This window comes from Struthio camelus, chromosome Z (genome assembly GCF_040807025.1).
Source record: "Struthio camelus isolate bStrCam1 chromosome Z, bStrCam1.hap1, whole genome shotgun sequence".
Lineage (NCBI taxonomy): Eukaryota > Metazoa > Chordata > Aves > Struthioniformes > Struthionidae > Struthio > Struthio camelus.
Window position 1 is genome coordinate 63,844,553 of NC_090982.1, and position 17,367 is coordinate 63,861,919.

A 17,367-nucleotide genomic window follows, 5' to 3' on the forward strand; every position below is an offset into this window, starting at 1 on the left:
TCTCTCTCCCCCATGATGTAAATGTAGCTGCTGCCATTTTGACTGAACATAAGGACTGTTACAAAAGAGGACAGTGCAGTCACGCAAACAGAGAAAAGAGGGCTGTGGTATACAGTGGATCTGGACATAAGCATGTGGGATCTGCTCTAGAGTTTCCCTTCTACTCACTCGCATCTCCATGAAGTCTACGAGGGAGGCTGCGTATGAACACAGAGCAGGCTACACTGCGCAGCTGAAGAATTTAGGTTTGATTCTTTCGCACAGAAACCCCTGAGCTAGTTTTAAGCTAACAGGTTAGCCACAGCAGTCAACCACATGGGCTAACCACCGCAATGCTCACCAGGCTCTTCAGTAAGTTCTGCGTTACCATGTACTAACAATATCCAAGCTAGTCTCTGCAGCTAGCGTATTCTCAATTGCGTATTATATATCCAAAGGCCATTCCAGGTTGGGCAATGTTTTATTCGGAAAGGTACTAAACACCTTGCAGGATTAGAGCTTCTGTAATATATATGAACATCATTTCTCATTTGCCTTTTGACAACCAAAGGGATTAATTGTTATCAGCCATGAGCATAAGAATTATGGAAAACAACTAGTTATATGAACTGTCTTATGCCTGTTTAGTTTCCAGAGAGTTGGGGGTTGTTATTCTTCCAAATGTCATCCTTGCTTGACTTCTTTCAGAAAGCTACTATCCCAATGTGTTTAAAATGATCCTGTGGATGTGTTGTTCATCTCAGCTAATTAAAGCTAGACTAACAGGCACGTTTTGCTCCTTTTTCTAGCAAGTGCTGGAGAGGCTATACGTGCAAAGATGTGTGATAGATTTGGGGGGTTATATTCTGAGAACTATATTTGTGATAAAAGGGATAGAGCTGAGCTGGTATTAATTACAAATCTAATTTTAAGAGTTGTTTTTATTTTGATTTTTTTTAAATAACCTAATCATTTTAATTCCAGGGAGGGGAAAGGAGGAATGCATTACACTTCCAGCTTTTAAATTTGTTTCAGTCTCATAAAACGGTAATATTGAATAGCTTAATGTTTCCATATGTCTATGTGTTTAATTGACTCTTTCAAATAATCTTTGGCCAGCTTTTGGTATAGCTCTTATTTTTAAAATCTCTTGGGATTATGGCTGAAGAATGCTAGCTAGGCATTTACTGTGTCGCTTCCTTTAAAATTTCCAGCAACTGCTTAACTAAATCCATGGCTTTGAAAACTCACTCTTTATTCTGTGTAATGGTCTACTAAAGAGCAAATAAAATGTCTCAGAGATCTGTTATGGAAACTGTATGCGCTATTCCCATTTTTTATTGTTATCACTACCTTCATTACATATTAAAGAAAGACTGCATTAGATTGAATGGAAATGCATGTAAGACTTTTAACAGCCAAACTCAGAATGTTGCACAGCCCCATTTCTGTTAAGATTTAAGAAAACGGTTATATAATCACTGTTGTGTGCAGGTATTGGTCCATCTGTGATCCTCTAAGTCTGATTCTCCATTATTTGCCCTGCTGGCTGTAACCTCCTTTGAAAAGTGCTATTCTCTGCTTGGAGCCTGGATCAGCAAAGGCTGTTCTCATAGTGTATATTAAGACCACATTGGAATGAAATGTCTGCGTAACAAATTAGATATATAGACAGATGGATAAGACAGGCAAATAAACGAATTGGATAGAGATCCAGTCCCAGCTGACATACGTTGAATCAATATTAAAATAACGGTGTTAAACCACATGACTTTTGCACTGTGTATATTGACAGTAGTTATGGGTGGAGAATGAAAGTGAGCTTTTCCAAAGCAAGCTAATGGGACAGTTTTTTCGATGATACTCTCACATAGCTGGCATCTCAAAGTGGACAACCTTTGCTTTTTACGAACAGACAGTACTAGTATAGGTTTGCCAGGTTATCCTGTAAATCCAGAGTGAATAGATAATGAGAGCTGGATTAACGCAGGCCCAGGCAAAGAAAATCCCATTCCTCCTCCTAGCGCTGAGAGTAACTGCTGTGGTTGGAGCAGGCCTCCCTGCTCTCCCCTAGCTGGACTGCAAGGGGAGATTTGAAAGTGATGTACTGAGACAGGATGGGCTGCTTGGCATCAGCAGTGGGAGGGTGAGGCATTGCCACATAAGGACTCTGACTCCATTACAAGCTCCTGTCTATTTTGGGATTTGTCTCATTTAATCAGAAGCTCCTGCTGCTACAATATTATTCATGGCGGTAATGCCTTGAGCATCTGCTAGGTTGGAGTCCTTGTGCACTAGGCTTTACACAAAGCTACAGCAAATTATAGTGCCCTGGGATTTATGGCCCTGATCATCTCCCACTGCACTCAAGGGGAACTTTCCCTCTGGTGTCAGTAGGAACTGTAGCATATCTTTCCATTTCAACCCGTGCATGTCCTCTCTGAGGTATACAGTTCACAAGTAATAACACATTGCCAGTGACTGATCTCAGTAAGGTAGGCAAAAAGCTGTGATCAGAAATAATGGAATCAGTGGCTGTGCTAAGGTAAAATAACCAGCTAAGGGGCAGAAGAAGCAGTGCTAGGCATTTGAAGATGTGCAGGACTGCGTTAGAGCTTAAACCAGTACCAGTGCTTTTGCATTAACTTAAGACTGTGCAGGATTTCCATTAGTAAAGACTCTGCCCCTGAATATCACATTTTTCTAGAGTTAAAAAAAAAAAAAACTTAAGAAGCCATAAACTATAAGGACCAACTTTCTGGATATGTGATGCACAAACAAAAATTTGTTACCCATCATCTAAACAGCACAAATCCAACACTGGGCAAATTATTTCCCCCTTTCCTCTTCCCCAGGAATGCAAACTAGATTTAGAAGCAGACACACATTGCCAGTTGGGTACTGTACAAACATCTGTTGGTGATCAGAGGCCTCTGCGTCAGTTAATCCAGCTCACAGCTGGATTAATTTTAAGAACAATAAATATCTTCCATGGCTACTGGACTGTTGAAACACTGAGGAGCTGGGTAGGAGTGAAGAAGGTTCTTATTAACTTGCCTCCTGTGTTATCAGCTGGCTGCGTCCAACAAAAGGGATAGGTATCCTGAGTCCCCAGTCCAAGCTGAGTGAGGTGGTTGAAAGTGTGCTAGTCCAGGCCTGAGCCGTGAGCAGGCGCCATGTCAGAGGGTACTTGGTCGTGTGGAAATCATTCCTGTTGAGCCCCATGGCATCAATGTGGTCCTGCTATGCCCACTGTGATGCAGAGCCAGGAAATATGTCTGGATCTTAGAAAAGGAGGGATTTTTAAGAAAAGCAAAAGGGAGATCAGCTCACTATATGAAGGACGTCAGCTTCTTCAGGAGTGAGTTTTTGAGGCAAGCTGGAGAGAGGACAGTCTGTTTCAAAGAGCCATGACTGGCATGGATGAGCCTAAACACAGCTATGAGACTCAGCTGCCTACAGCTGCCAGCTTTGAATCTGTTCTCTGGATTACACACCTTGTAGCAGAAGGGTTGGTTGGACAGAAGAGGGTGGGAACACTGCAGTCAGCGATTATCAATATTAACTACTATTTCAATAGTGCCTTAGTACTGTTAAAATAGGGGCTCATGACCAACTTCTCATTCTCTTTGTGAAATGCTGGAATGGTAGAGGATTCCCCTGATCTGCTTCTGTTTTACTGTGGCATCAGTATGGGGATGGTCTGGAAAGGCCTCGGTTAGTTTACAGTGTCAGTCTTAGCCCCTGTAACGCGTTCCAGGAAGGAGCTCAGAGTTGCTGAGGGCAATGCAAAGCACACACCTGACAGCAGATGGGGAAAAAAAAAAGGCAGCAGAATATTTTGAAGAGGTAGGAGAAAATGGGAAACTAACTTTGCCTGAGTGGCTTATTTGGGTCTTCATCTAGTCAAGCACTTCCAAGAGGAAATGCCAACTGACAGGACATGAATTCTCTTGCTGAGGTATCTTGAGTATGTGGAGACTTTTATATCAGTACGACAATACTTGACAATAGATACTCTCTTGCTATTATTTTTTGCCAATTTCATACTGGTAAAACTCTTTAGCTACAGTATTGACAAATGAAGAGATAGTGAGGAATTCAAGTATAAAGGGGAGTAGTAAGTGGCCCAGCGTAGCCAGCTGTAGTAGCCAGGTAAGTGTTTGTCTTCTTATTATATTAATTTCCAAACTGCAGGTCATGGAGCAGCAGGTTAGCTCAAGAGGTGATGTTCCTTAAATGCTGAGGTAGATGGAAATGATTGTCACATAGCTGTGTTGACTGAGGAGGCTTATTGTGCCTTATAAGATCTAAAATCTCAAGTTTCTCACCATCTTTTCTGATTTAACTTTCTATGGAGGGTTTTAACTACGTGAGAAGTAATTAGAAGTAAATACAGAGATTTTCTCTATTTGCTCTTATTTTAAATCCACAGTTGGTCAAACTAGGCACACTGAATTTGCAATAGGTTTTATTATCTGCTATGTACAGTACCATCCACCTAAAGTCCTAGGAGGCAGGAGGAGGCAGTCAAATTGCTGTAGCGCTGATCCCCAAGCCCAGCGTTCCCTGCAGAGTAAGGAACAACAGGACAAATCCTACCATTTCCAGAGCATATTTTCTGGCAGTGGAGACAGCGCACGTCTGCTGCAAGAGCGGATGGGAGATCTCGGGCAGGGAGGAGGGATCATGGCGGGTGCAGGGTGAGGGCCGCTGTGGGGCTCCACAGTCACAGGCAGACAGGGCAGGACACCAACCAGATCTGCCCCCACCTTCCTTTGCTGGTGGGTGGGTTGCTAGCTCCACAGCTTATAAACTCTCTGCAACGGTGTCCAAGACGATCCTGACCTGACGAAAGAATATTTGTCTTTCCTTAGTTCAGTGTCCCATCAAGTTAACTAGACTGGGAAAATAGTATAGTCCTAATGAATCCTGGCCTATATTTCTGTGAGATAAAAGATAAGGGTCTATAGTGCAAAGGCATATACTTCACATCACTTCATGAAAACATTTTGGATGCCTTTGCAGTTAGTGTTAACTTTCCAAAATTTCTAAAATTGCTGATGTTTGAGAAGTTTGGTGTTCTTGCCTGCGGCAGGGACACAGCTGAATGGTTTTGTTTAGGAGGAAGCAAAGGGTGTTTTTGTCAGAAAATGCTGAGTGTTTATACAACAAATCAGCCCTGCTCAGATGGCACATCTGCTTTTTCAAAGACTGGCAGAAGTGCTGTCGTAACAGCAGCATTTTGTCCCCAGAGATGCTTAGAATAGAAAAGCCCCAAAGCTGGTCACTGTCCCTATTTGGAGGGAATATGCAACTCTGCTTGGCATAACCAGCTTGTCCCATCGCAAAAGCCCCGCTCTGGTCCAGAGCTGTGTAGCTCAGCTAGCTGCAAAGAGCACAAGACTGCTCCCTGGGAATATGAGAGCCTCCTGAGCCCCTCAGTGGAGCTTTCAGCAATGGTGTGGGGAAGTACAGAAGCGGCCAGGTAGACAACAGGAAATTAGAAATGTTTATTTTGCTCAGGAGCACCCGAAGAGCCGGGAATTGTCAGCATTTCAGATGTCATGTCAGTTGTTCTTTTTTCTTAACATGAGTGTAAGAAAAGCATTGCTGCCATTAAAAAAAAAAAAAAAAGAATGCTAATTGCTCTGAAAGACCTCTGGTTTCCAAAAGATTTCAGTAGAGCTATGGTTTCTTTGTCCCGGAGAAGCTGTCTTTCTACTTGATGATAAATTCTTCCTCTTATTTCTTTTCTTAACCCTCTTCTTTCTTTTATTTCTTTCTCTCCTTATGAGTTTATAGATTGGGGTACCTCTAAATTACACCAGCAGTCTTGTTTGTCTGGCCTCAAGTGCCCTTGAGCCCAGGGTCCCGGGAGCATGTGCCAAGAGTGGGAACTGTGTGCTGATGCTGTGGACCAGAAGTGCCTGTGAAAAGCATTACTAGGGCCATTGACTAGTGTTAAATGCTTCTTTGCCACTAGGTCACATTTCTGGATCTGCACGAAAAAGGGTGCCCGCAGTCCTGCTCGGTCTCCCAGCAGAGGTCTGTTCTGGTGAAGACAGAAATCCCTGCTCAGGCAGCCAGAACAGGAATCACTGCAGAGAATCCAGGGAAGTAAAACATGCCTAAACTTCCAATCTGACTAGCCATGAAATGCATCCTCCTGCAATTCACTGTTATCTGTCTGACACCTCAGGGCCATCCAAATCACAGAGCAGAGCCCTGCAGTGAATAGTGCACATCCTGGGCACAAAGCAGCAAAGTCACATAGGCAGCTAGGTCAATGCTTTGCTGAATTGGGGCTTTTCTGGGGATAGCTCAGAAAACATTTAGTCCTTAATCTGATTCCCAGCTGGAGAGAAATACTATCCCTAAGGAGAAGACATTGCAGCACTGTGCACTGTGGAAGCCCTGGATAGTTCACCTGCAGTCACAGAGAAGGCAGCCCTCTGAAGCGCAGCATGAACTTACCATTAGTTTGCCCCTGTGCTATCTAGAAGGTGATCTCTCTTTTTCATTTGCCTGGAGTGAACCTTATTAAAAGCAGGAAGGCAAACTGGGAAGCCAGTGGAGTGGAGCAATGGCAAGGGTAAGAGCTGCTAAATTCCCAGGAGGAATTCTATGGAAATGTGCAAAAATGTGTGAAACCAGTGATTTTTTTAGCTACCTGTTTGTAAGAGCTTGCCATGCTGGTTTGAAGCCCTGTGAGACAGGTGCAACTTGCCTTGGCTCTGAAGGACCAGGCTGTAGGTGGGAGACTCAGTCTCATGGAGGTGGGGGGCTAGGTGGCCCCCACTAGCATCTCACGGCCTGAGGTGCAACTGTGTGCTTGACTCCGTCCTATAAATAAGTAGTGAACCCTGGTCATCATCTCCTTGTGAGCCATGTCCAGAGCTTAACCATCCCCCAGCTGCCCAGGGCATGTGGTGTTTCCTGTGGCTCTCAGCCGCATGGAGAGGTAGCTATGGGGTTCCCAGGGCCATGAATACTGACTGTATTTGCTGTGCTGGGTATCATTTAGAAGTCTCCACTACCAATGGGGGAAGACAATTAGAACAGAGGTGAAATGAAGCTGAGGAAAAAGCAACAGTATCCAGACTCACATGAGGAATGATTTTAGCTGTGTGCTCATCACGGCTCCATGCGGTTAGCAGGAACATAGGGAGGCTGGCCCAGAGGTTTCTCTGTGTGGGAGTCTTGCTGTTGTCATGAAGCCTAGTATGCAAACACTGCATGATCATACGTGTCCAGTGTTTCAACGAGAGGAAAGCCTAGGTTTGTCTCAGTCTTTGTGGTTTACAGGGAGTAACGTGACCGCTATTACGTCAAAGGATATCCAAGGTTGCCTGCTGGTCTGGCCTGTTGAGCCTTTGCGGGAGCACACAGTTCTGAATATTTCTTGGATTGGTTCACTCTCACATGCCACATGCTCCAGTGAAAGGAGAAGCTCAGTGTTTGGTAGCAGCAGTGCACAGCTGCCTGAGGAGCTCTGCGGGTGGTTTTGGACAGCTTGTTGTGTGTGAGTCCAGCTGTGCTACCGCATAAAGACTTCCTCAGGCTGTGCTGCCCCCAAGGCAGCACCTCCATATGAGCTCTCTCTAGATTTGGACCTGTTAGAGTTTCAAACCATTTCATCCGGTTTACCTCTATGTGAGGTAGTAAGACTCTGTGCCAACAGTAACCAACCCATCATTTGTCATCTCCTGCCAAAGAAGCGGGGCAATATTTGGATGGGACACCTCCAAGGATGACTTGCGTCCTGCAAGTTGTGGTGGTACTGGCTGACTAAGCGGAATCAGAGGTGAAGGAGTATGATGGGAATGTGCTGCAAGTGATGCTGGCTTTGACATGAGATGGGAAAGAAACGTCCTCACTGTTTATTGCTGTTTCTATTTCAGAAGCATCTTTCTCCCTAGTAAAGCTTTTGCATGAGGATATTAACTTGGATTAACTGGCTAGATTCCAAGCCAGGCAGTTACCATCTGCCTCCGCAAATCTTCCATGCCATTTCAGGTGGCTACAGAATGATTTTTCATTTCATGTTCAAATCTGATTTAAATAGTTACTTCACACACTTGAAAAATTCCTTTATTTCATACCCACTGGTGGGTGAAAGGATATTTTGTAGCATATACCTGGATCCACCTCAGTGGAAGCTATTACCATCACTACTGGGTTGCAATGCTGAATGAATATATGCTGAAGGGAGCGAACTAGCAAAACTGGATAATACTTCATTTGTCAAACACAGTGCATGGCGTATAGTGTCCTACTCAATATACCAGCAGCTCCTGGCAGAAATCTATAGCAGCTCCAAGACTTTATTAGTAGTAAATGTTTAGTTCTTGAAAAGATTACTTGTGTTTATGCTAACCATAAGAAATGAAATAGCTCTTCACTGCAAATAAGCCAGTGAAACACACAACTTAGTCCCTACTGCAGTGGCCAGGCCCTGTTCTAGATGCCTGCGTTTTCCTTTGAAGGAGACTCCTTCTCAACTACTTGAGTTCCCTCATTTCACCAAGTAAACTTTTCTTCTCTTTTATTCCAGTTGTTGGAATTCATTCGCCACCCTCTGCTCAAAATTCTATTTATCCTTTTCCTCCCACTTTTCAGAGCTGTCATGGTTATCAGCTCAGCAATGTGTAATCTAGATTCCTGAGCTCTGATGTCATCTTGCTTGGCATATGTTACACCCTCAAATAAGCTGTTGTGCTGAATAATGTACCATATGTGTATTTCTAAGGTACCCCCGGCATTGTGAAGGCATAGCAGTGCTCTGATTCTGTGTTGCTTGAACCAGGATTTTGTCCTTGCTGTGTAGAGCTTCTGAGTCTGGTGCTACCCACTAAAATAAAATCCTCAGTTCACCCTCTCTTCTATGCAACATACTGCTCTGCCTATCAAACACTGAAAATATGTTCTGGGAAAAGCCTATGTTGATGATCTTTTGAAGATTCAGACTTTAGATCCTTTCAAGTTGTGCTTATATACATCTGGTTGTTCTGTAACACTTGAGGTGCTTCTTCGGGTGGAGTTTTTGCTTTCATGTGGATTTTGAGCGTGCAGGATACGTTGGAAAGTGAAGTGGAAAGAATATGCTGCACTAAATTTCAGTCTTTCACTGAAAGAGATTCAGTGGAAGAGAATCAGAAAGAGTCTAATCCTCAAAATGATCTCCATCAGATGGGACATTGTGTTCAGATGGGATGTGAGGAGAAACCTCCTCTCTTGGAGGGCAGTGCAGTACTAGATCAGGTTACCAGAGAGGATGTGGGCCTCCTTCTTGGCAGTGTTTGGGACGCGGCTGGATGCAGCCCTGTCTGACCTAGTCTGCTCTCGGTGATAGTCCTGCTTCAAGTGAGGGGATGGATGAGAGACCTCCCGCAGTCCCTTCCAGCCAATGCTGTGGTGTTTCTGTGCGCCGGAGGAGTCTGACCTCCCTGTGGAGGAGGCTACAGGCCATGGCCTCAAGCCTGGGGGAAGGAGGGAGGGAAGAAGAGCAGCACAGAAGAGGCCAGAGCACAGAAGAATGCAGAGTTGGTAGGGTGTACCATGGTGCCCCCACTCGAGGCCATGCTGGGGCCTTGAATTGCCTAGGAGAGGCACCACGAGGGATGTTCTGCACCTGCAGACAATGCAGATCTCTGCAGGAAAGTCAGTCTCAGTGCGAGTCCTCCAAGAGAATTTCTTCAGTGCTGGAGGTATAGACTCCATGCAGGCTCATCTCTGCTCCCAGGGTCTTGCTTGCCCCCACACTGAGCAGCTGCTGCAGCACTGGATTGGAGCACTGTCAGCAGTGTCCGGAGCAGGTCAGGCATGGAGGGCAATCCCAGCTACTACCAGCCAGCTACAGCCAAAGAGAAGGGACTGAGAGAGCGCTGCAGTCCTATTCTGCCACCCTGGTCCTGATGTGCGGTAAGCTGCTATGGAAAAGCTGATGCATATGTGCCTGGGAAGGTGCACAGGCCACATCGCCCTGGGTGCCCCAGAGCAAGAGCTTGCTTCCAGGTGCACGCACACCCTGTTTCTGCTGCGGCTGCAGCAGGACAGCACGCTTTGGAGCAGCACATAGATGAGCACACCAGGTATTTACTGGCTGTGGGGTATCAGCCCACAGCCTGTGGGGGTCCACAAGCTCTGAGAGAGACTAGTTCTGCCCTGTTCTGCAATGCTTGGAAGTGCAAAGGACGCCCTTTGGATGTTTACCTAAAGCCTAAGCAAGCAGCCCACCTCCACACCCCACGCACACTCCTCCTTTACAACCTACCACTTTCTTGCTCCCTTTGCTTTCCTTCCTACGGGTTTCCTGCTTCCCCTGCGCCGCCCTCCCTCCGTAGCAGGCAGCCTCTCCTCCCAAGGTCCCCTCCTTCCCCGCGACGCCTGTGTTACTGCTCCAGGTGCCAGGCTAATGCTTGGGGCTTCTCCCCCTGCTGCCTCCCAGCAGGCAGCCTGACCATGCCTGCCTTGCCCCCAGCACAACGCACTCCCCACTGGCCGTGCCAGGCGCGGAGGCAGCGGACGCGGCACCGCTCACGCCGAGCCAGACCCGTGCCTGAGCCCTCGCTGTGCGTCTTTTCCGCCTTCTCAGAGAGCTGTGTGATGAGCAAACCCAGGATGCTCCCACGGTGCCCAGGACTGCCAGGTGCCACGACACACCACGTGCCTGGCCAGGAGTCTTTTTTTTAATGGATACATTCTCTAAAACATCTCACTCTCAGCAAAACTTCAGGAATGTCTTGTCTTGGAGGAACATGATGATGAGCGCACAAAAAGTAGCGCGCTCAAATTGTTCCTCATGAATAGAAGCTCTAATGAGCCACTTTAATTTTTCAGCTTTAATGTTTTTTTGCATGCATGTTACTGGCATCATGTGTTTAACCGATTCAAATTTAAAGACTTTGAAGCCATTAAAGGAAACTGAAGTCTGATCACCATTGTGGTTTCTGGTTTACAGTTAGCAAAACATTCTGTTTTTTCTGGATCCCGTTTGCACCCTGGGAAAACACTAGGAACAGATGGCTTACTATCTGAGTCTACAAGCAGTTCAAACAGGAGTAGGCACCCTGCATGCTGCAAATGTTTACAGAGGTTAAGCATAATCAGTTCCTGCTAGTTCCTGCCAATTGCATTAATCAAATTAGTGGTGAGTGTGGGTAAAGAGCCTAAGGAAATAGGTTTATGAATATATTACATTATTCTACACAGTGTTTAAGATCACTGCTGAAGAGCTGACGTAGATGGAAGAGTCCCATGTCCAGAGCAGAGAACTTCACTTTCATGTTAGATTATTTACCAGTACTGGTGACTATCAAAATAAATGCTGCAGATGGGAAAGGCTCCTAAGGCAGTTGCTGGAGAGAGGCACTCTGCTTGGAATTTCTGTTAATGCTGGTTAGTACAGCAGGAGAAGTAAGAGGGAGATTTTATTTGTACAATAGTCATTTTGTAGCAACGGAAAAGGTTCCTTGGGTGTTCGTGCTTTTGGTCAACACCAATTGAACGTTATAAATCTCAGCTCACTTTCCTTGAGCAAGACATTCCAAGAGCGATATTGTTCAAAATTTGCAAAGCTCTAAATCTGTCCATTGATAAGGAAACCTAGGACCTCGTCTGTTTTGACTGCACCTGAAGGGCAAGCTAACAAGAAGGTCTTTCTTTGTCCTATGGGCATTTGATTTCTAGGTATATTTTTCAAGTCCAACAAGAGCTGTACAGAAGAGGAGATCAACAGTCAGTACGACATGTAGTCTAATAGGTTTCTTTCTTGTTAGTCCAAAGTGAAAGGCCTAGTGAATAGCACACTCTTCCTTTGCAGATGAAATATTTCCACTTATATAGAATATATATGGAACTGTAATATGGAATATTTCATCTCAATATCTGAAAATCTAGAACAGCTTTATTTTCAGTCTGTTAAAATCAGTATAGTGACTCATTTAATAGCCCAAACAGATTTGCTCAGAAATCATACTACTCATGCAAATACAAGGTATAGCCTCTATTTCATTCATCTGCATGAATATTGACCTGGAGGAAAAGATTTCACATTAAATAAATGTCACTAGCTAAGGTTATGGAGTTGTAATTTGGAGAGACAGTAGTGTAATGGGCTCTGGGCTGCAAACAGGCTTTGTTACACAACCATTATGTTGCATTTTTTTAAACTAAGCCACAGGTTTTAGTGCCTGTGAACTGTCCTGTGGACAGTGTCTTGGTTATTTACAGTGCTAGTGATTCAATAGAAAAGAGTTTTTTTAATGAGTCAGTATTGAAACAATGTGACACTCTGGTTTGCTTTTAGGGCATAAAACTGAGGGCCTGATCAGCTGACCTCATTTACATACAATAGATCTTTGTTAAAGGGGTTTTAATATAGCTGAGAACTTGACTCCTGGAATCTGAGCAGAATCAAAGTGCATTTACTGCTCATATTATGACAGCCAGCATTTTGTTTCATGGGAAAATCTGCAGCCGCTCTGTTCAAGGCTTCCTGAGAACTCCGAGACTAGTTGTTGTGACAAGACGTTGTCAGGTTTGGCACTTCCACAGCAACCGAAGTTCTGCTCTTCTTTCCAAAGCCTTAAATACTTTTAAATACCTTCTAGAAAAAACACAGCTCTGCCTCATACACTTGACTCTTCAAGAACATACAATAGCAGAAGCCACAACTGTGTTCAGTTTTGGATGAAGGAAGAGGTCTGGAAAGAAAGAAAAATAAAATTCATTTATGTTCTAACACAACTAGTGTCATTTGAAGAAATTCAACGGGCAAAAATTAATTCATTGTGAAGTAACAAGATAAGTGACTCTGTCAAGAAATAATCCTTTCATTTCTCTATCTAAATCACTTTGTCGAAAGCCCTGGATAATTCTTACCATTAAATGTTCTGGAAAAAAAATTACTGTATTAGTTCAATAAACAGAGAACACATGCTTTAGCATATATATCTTGTAGTTCTTCTGAGGACTCATCCAAAATTTCTACTTTCCTTTCTGGTACTCAGAGTACCTTCTTCTTGTGCCAAAGTATTTGAAAAACAAAATGCGCTTTTAAAATGAGGTCCTACAGCACACCGTGGAAAGGATGGGCAGTGGGATTACAGGCTAGTCTGACTCAAAGTGATGAAAGTGCTGCCAGGTCCTCGTTCAGGATTCGTTTCATATTTATGGGCATGCTTGCTGTTCTAAGTCTTTCTTTGACCCCAGGCTCCCGGTACAGTAGCCTTCTTTAGCTCGTGTATTGTAATTTCTGGGAGCCAGGCTGTGTGCTGTAGGACAGCTTCTTTGCTTTCACCCTTGCCAGGTTCAGTTCAGGGATGGATACAGCGATCCCATCAGTAGCTGGGCGCTCCAGGCTCCAGCCGCATGTCAGACCGGGAGAGGCAGAAAATTAAACCTTTGGAAAATCTAGGCCTTGTCATACTACCCGACCTATAGCTGCGGTCAGGATAGACATACCTGCACTCTGAAGACTGTTCTTTGTCTTGCTTCAGCGAGTGTCTTGCTTCAGTATATCAGTGAGGTGGAATTAAAGCACAATTAAAAACAATGTAGGTAAGTCCTAACTGCATATTGTTTTGTGAGGACAATATGTTAGCCTCAAGTCCAAACAATATTGTCCCTTTCAAAAACTTTCCTCAGGGTTTATGCCTGACCAGTGATGTCAAAACTCCTCTCATTTTAGTCTGAGAGTTAAACACAGGAAATGCATCCATTTCCTTGCAAAAAATATTTAGCTCGCTCTATCCTAACCCTTAGAGTAAAGGAGCGCCTAGGAAAATGTACTGGTTTTTTTCAGAGCGGTGAGACACCAGCTGGCTCTCCTTCCTGCGATGCACCTGAAGTCACCGGTAACTTCTTGCAGAATTCAGCTACTGAGAAGGTCCTGAAAAGGGTGAAGAGCAGAGGAGCGTGAGCAGGGCAGCTGCTTCTGCCAGGTCAAGCTACCCCACTTATTTGAAGGCAGTGTTGATGTTCAACCTGTGACAGCACTGGCGGCTTCTGAAAGTGTGCATGAGGACAAAATTAGGTTTTTAAAAATACGGGAGGAGAGGAAATGGGGGCAAGCTAATATATCTGCCATCAGATGTAGTCAGAAGAAACAGGTAGGCAAATCTTTAAAATGAGTCTATACCAATTTTTTGTCCAGGGTATGTCACTTTTATATGTTGAATTACCTAAATTTTTGTAGGAATTATCTCAAACAAGGCCCAGGAGAGACATCTGGTAAACCTACAACTGAAGGAAGTGTTACTAAAGCTGAGAACACACAAGAAAGTTATTAAAATCTCAGGCCACACTGAACTGACTGAAACAGAACGGAAAGGATATCATTATCATTAAGAACTAGCAGCTAATTGCTTAATGAAAATCAGGTGGTTTGTAGCCAGTGGGTAACTTTCAGGAGTGTAGCCTATTTTATTTCATTCAAATGGCATTTGGAAGCAACGTGGTCTGCTTTTGTTCTGTACCCTCCCCCTTGTGGCAATACACAATTTTAATAATGCTTGAGGAGAGCAGCAGATGCAGGGAAATGATGTAGGCTCTAAGGCTGTCAAAAACCTTTCATACTGCCTGACAATTCAGAGAGCAGATGTCATTCTGGCACTTACTGGTTCTTTCTCCAAGTGTACATGCTGTGATATAAGAAATAAAGACACTTCCCTTTATGCCACTGGACAATTTTCTTACTCAAATGGTGAACAAATCACCTCTCAAAATTGACTTTTCACTTATGTCGGACTTTGCCAGGCACAAGTAATCAAGAAGCATGCAGGGATTTTGGATGCCAGAACTGTGAATTAGAAAGTGGAGAGTGGAAAACGAGTCTCATGCAGACGTGGGCAGGACTTTTCTACACGTGCATGCCCTTCCTGTGAAAGAGGTAAAGAAATCTTTCTTTACTCTGCCAGATAAAACAGTAAACTCATATTCTGCAGCGGTTTTCCAGACTACAAATCACTTAAGAAAGTCAGTGCGTGCTTTAGCTCAGCCCTGGAAAGCAGCCCCTCTCATTGCACAGGAACACCCACCTCTTGTGTAACTAAACCCAGCACCCTCCTTCCAGGAGCGTGGCCCACTCAGAAGCGGAGCAACGAGGCCCTGACAATAATCAGTGCAGACCACTGAAATGATCTTGCTAGAAGAGAAAACACGCTGGGCAAATATTCTTCACAAAGTCTACGCTGACCATTAAACTAAATGTCCCCAAATGTCCTGCTTCATTCCCTTTCAGCATTGTCACAGTGCTGCTGGGTGCCACTGATTGCCAACTTCATTTCAACACGCAGTCTTCTCCCTGTACAGGCAGCTACCTGGCTCAGCTAACATAAGGAGGGCAGATGAAGAGGGGAATCCTTGTGAGCAGCTAGGGAAGCAGAGAGAACAGCTGGGAAATGGCTTTCTTACCCTTTCAAAAGTCTGGGGTTTTCCGAGTTTTCCTATCCTGCACTGAGATGAAACAGGTCCTTTCAAGGATTTTTGTGAAACATGAGGTATCGCCAGAAAAGCTGCTAATCAGCCAGCTAGGACACTTGCCTAGAGCTGTGAAACAGCCAGAATGAGTTCTGACTTTCCTTGATTCAGTGCAGAGAGTTGAAATCCCTCTCCCACATCCCAGGACAGTGTCAGTACTCACCGAGTATCGGCTAGTCCAGGCGAGTTTGTACTTGTTTCCTTGTTTCCACTTGTTTCCACCAGTTCCCTTCCACCTTCTCCAAATCCCATTCCGGGTTTGAGCAATCACTCCTGCCTGAAATAGTACATTTTTAGTAGAACATATATGATATATATATATTCAATAATTTGCACTTTCCAAGAGCAATAGTTCCTGCAAAACACAGGTAGCTGGCTTTGGAGGTGCTGCAGCTCTCTTCCCCAAGGCTGGTGCTGAGCAGCGGGACGTGCTACTGCAGGAACTTCTAGATGCCTTTCACTGTGATCAGAACTAAAAGCAAAACTCACTGGGAGATCCTAACTTGAACATATATAGCCCAATGTAAACAAGTATTGCTCTTGTCTTTCAATAGTGAGAAGAAGAAAAGCTTTCCCTTTTTTTTTTCTTCCTGTTTACGCTTTTACTAATTCTCCAGACACCCCATAGCTGAACCCCACATCAAAACTGTAGCCCTTCCTTTTAGCATCTGACTCCTTAATGTTATAGCCCTCAAGTACAAGTTACTTATGAGCTGGGAGGGAAATAACTGGCTGCAGGAATGGAAAAAGATTGGAGAAGGAGCCTCACTTAAGATTTAAAATACAAGCAACTAAACGGCGTAGGGAAAAGAAAACCAGCCACATTTGTTTGAAATAATAACCTAAATAAGCACAAACTTGCAAGTGCCAAAAACCCTGTAAGAGCATGGGCAGGCGATAACAGCTATGTGGAAGTCACTAGAGAGGGATGCACCAAAGGTAAGAGGGCAAACAGCGGGGTGCTGTTTGCAGCGCAGCGAGGAAAACTGCCTGTTCCTTGAGGAGCGAAGGGCGCTTCCCACCATGACTGTTACTACCGCTCGCACACTGCCGTTGTGCCCAACAGCTAAGTCAGCGGGCAGTAACTGAGACGTGACCATTCAGGGCAACGAGTGACCATACAAGGGCAGCTGGACGGACTCCCACCACTGCCCTTTGAGGGTAGCTTTGGGTAAGTCGCAGCTTTGCAGAGACTCGCACCTCCCGATTTGCACACTCCCTCTTTTACCTCTACCCTGCTGGAAACAAAAACCAGGAGGCGTTCATGTGGATTGGCAGACTGCCTAGCCACCCCTAGCAAGCTGGGTTGGCCCAACTGAGCTGAAAACCGGACGCTTACAGGACTGCTTAATGAGCAGGCTTGACACCCACAGACGCAGTTTCTTTGCACTCTTGGTTTTACTAGGGCACTAGGAAGGTGCTGTATATTTTGATAACAGAGTAAACAACCAAGAGACCCACATACAGCACTTTGACATTGTAAAAATTTATGTTCATGATAAAAAACAAAACAAAACAAAAAAACCCCATGTGGCTTTAATGAGAGGAAATGAGCAAAAGGGAGCTGAAGAGTGCTGCAGAACAGCCTTATGCCACGGGTGTACCTACTGCAAGATCTTACCTGCTATGGAATTAAAATTGTCACATCATTGATTCCCGGTCTCAACTTAGCTTTTAGTGAAACTCACAGCCAACCTACCTGGGTCAGTCTTGCCCTGGGACCAGGTGCAGACTGGCCTAGCATGTCACAAGTCACCTCTTTGCTTTGCTTCCCCTGCTACAATACCTTGTACTGCTCTTGTGAGCAAAATACAGGCGGGATCCCATGACTTTCTGCAGGTTTTGAAGAATAAACCGTCTTTCCCATTAGCAGGTACTGTGACAGTGATAAATCTCTCAGACAGT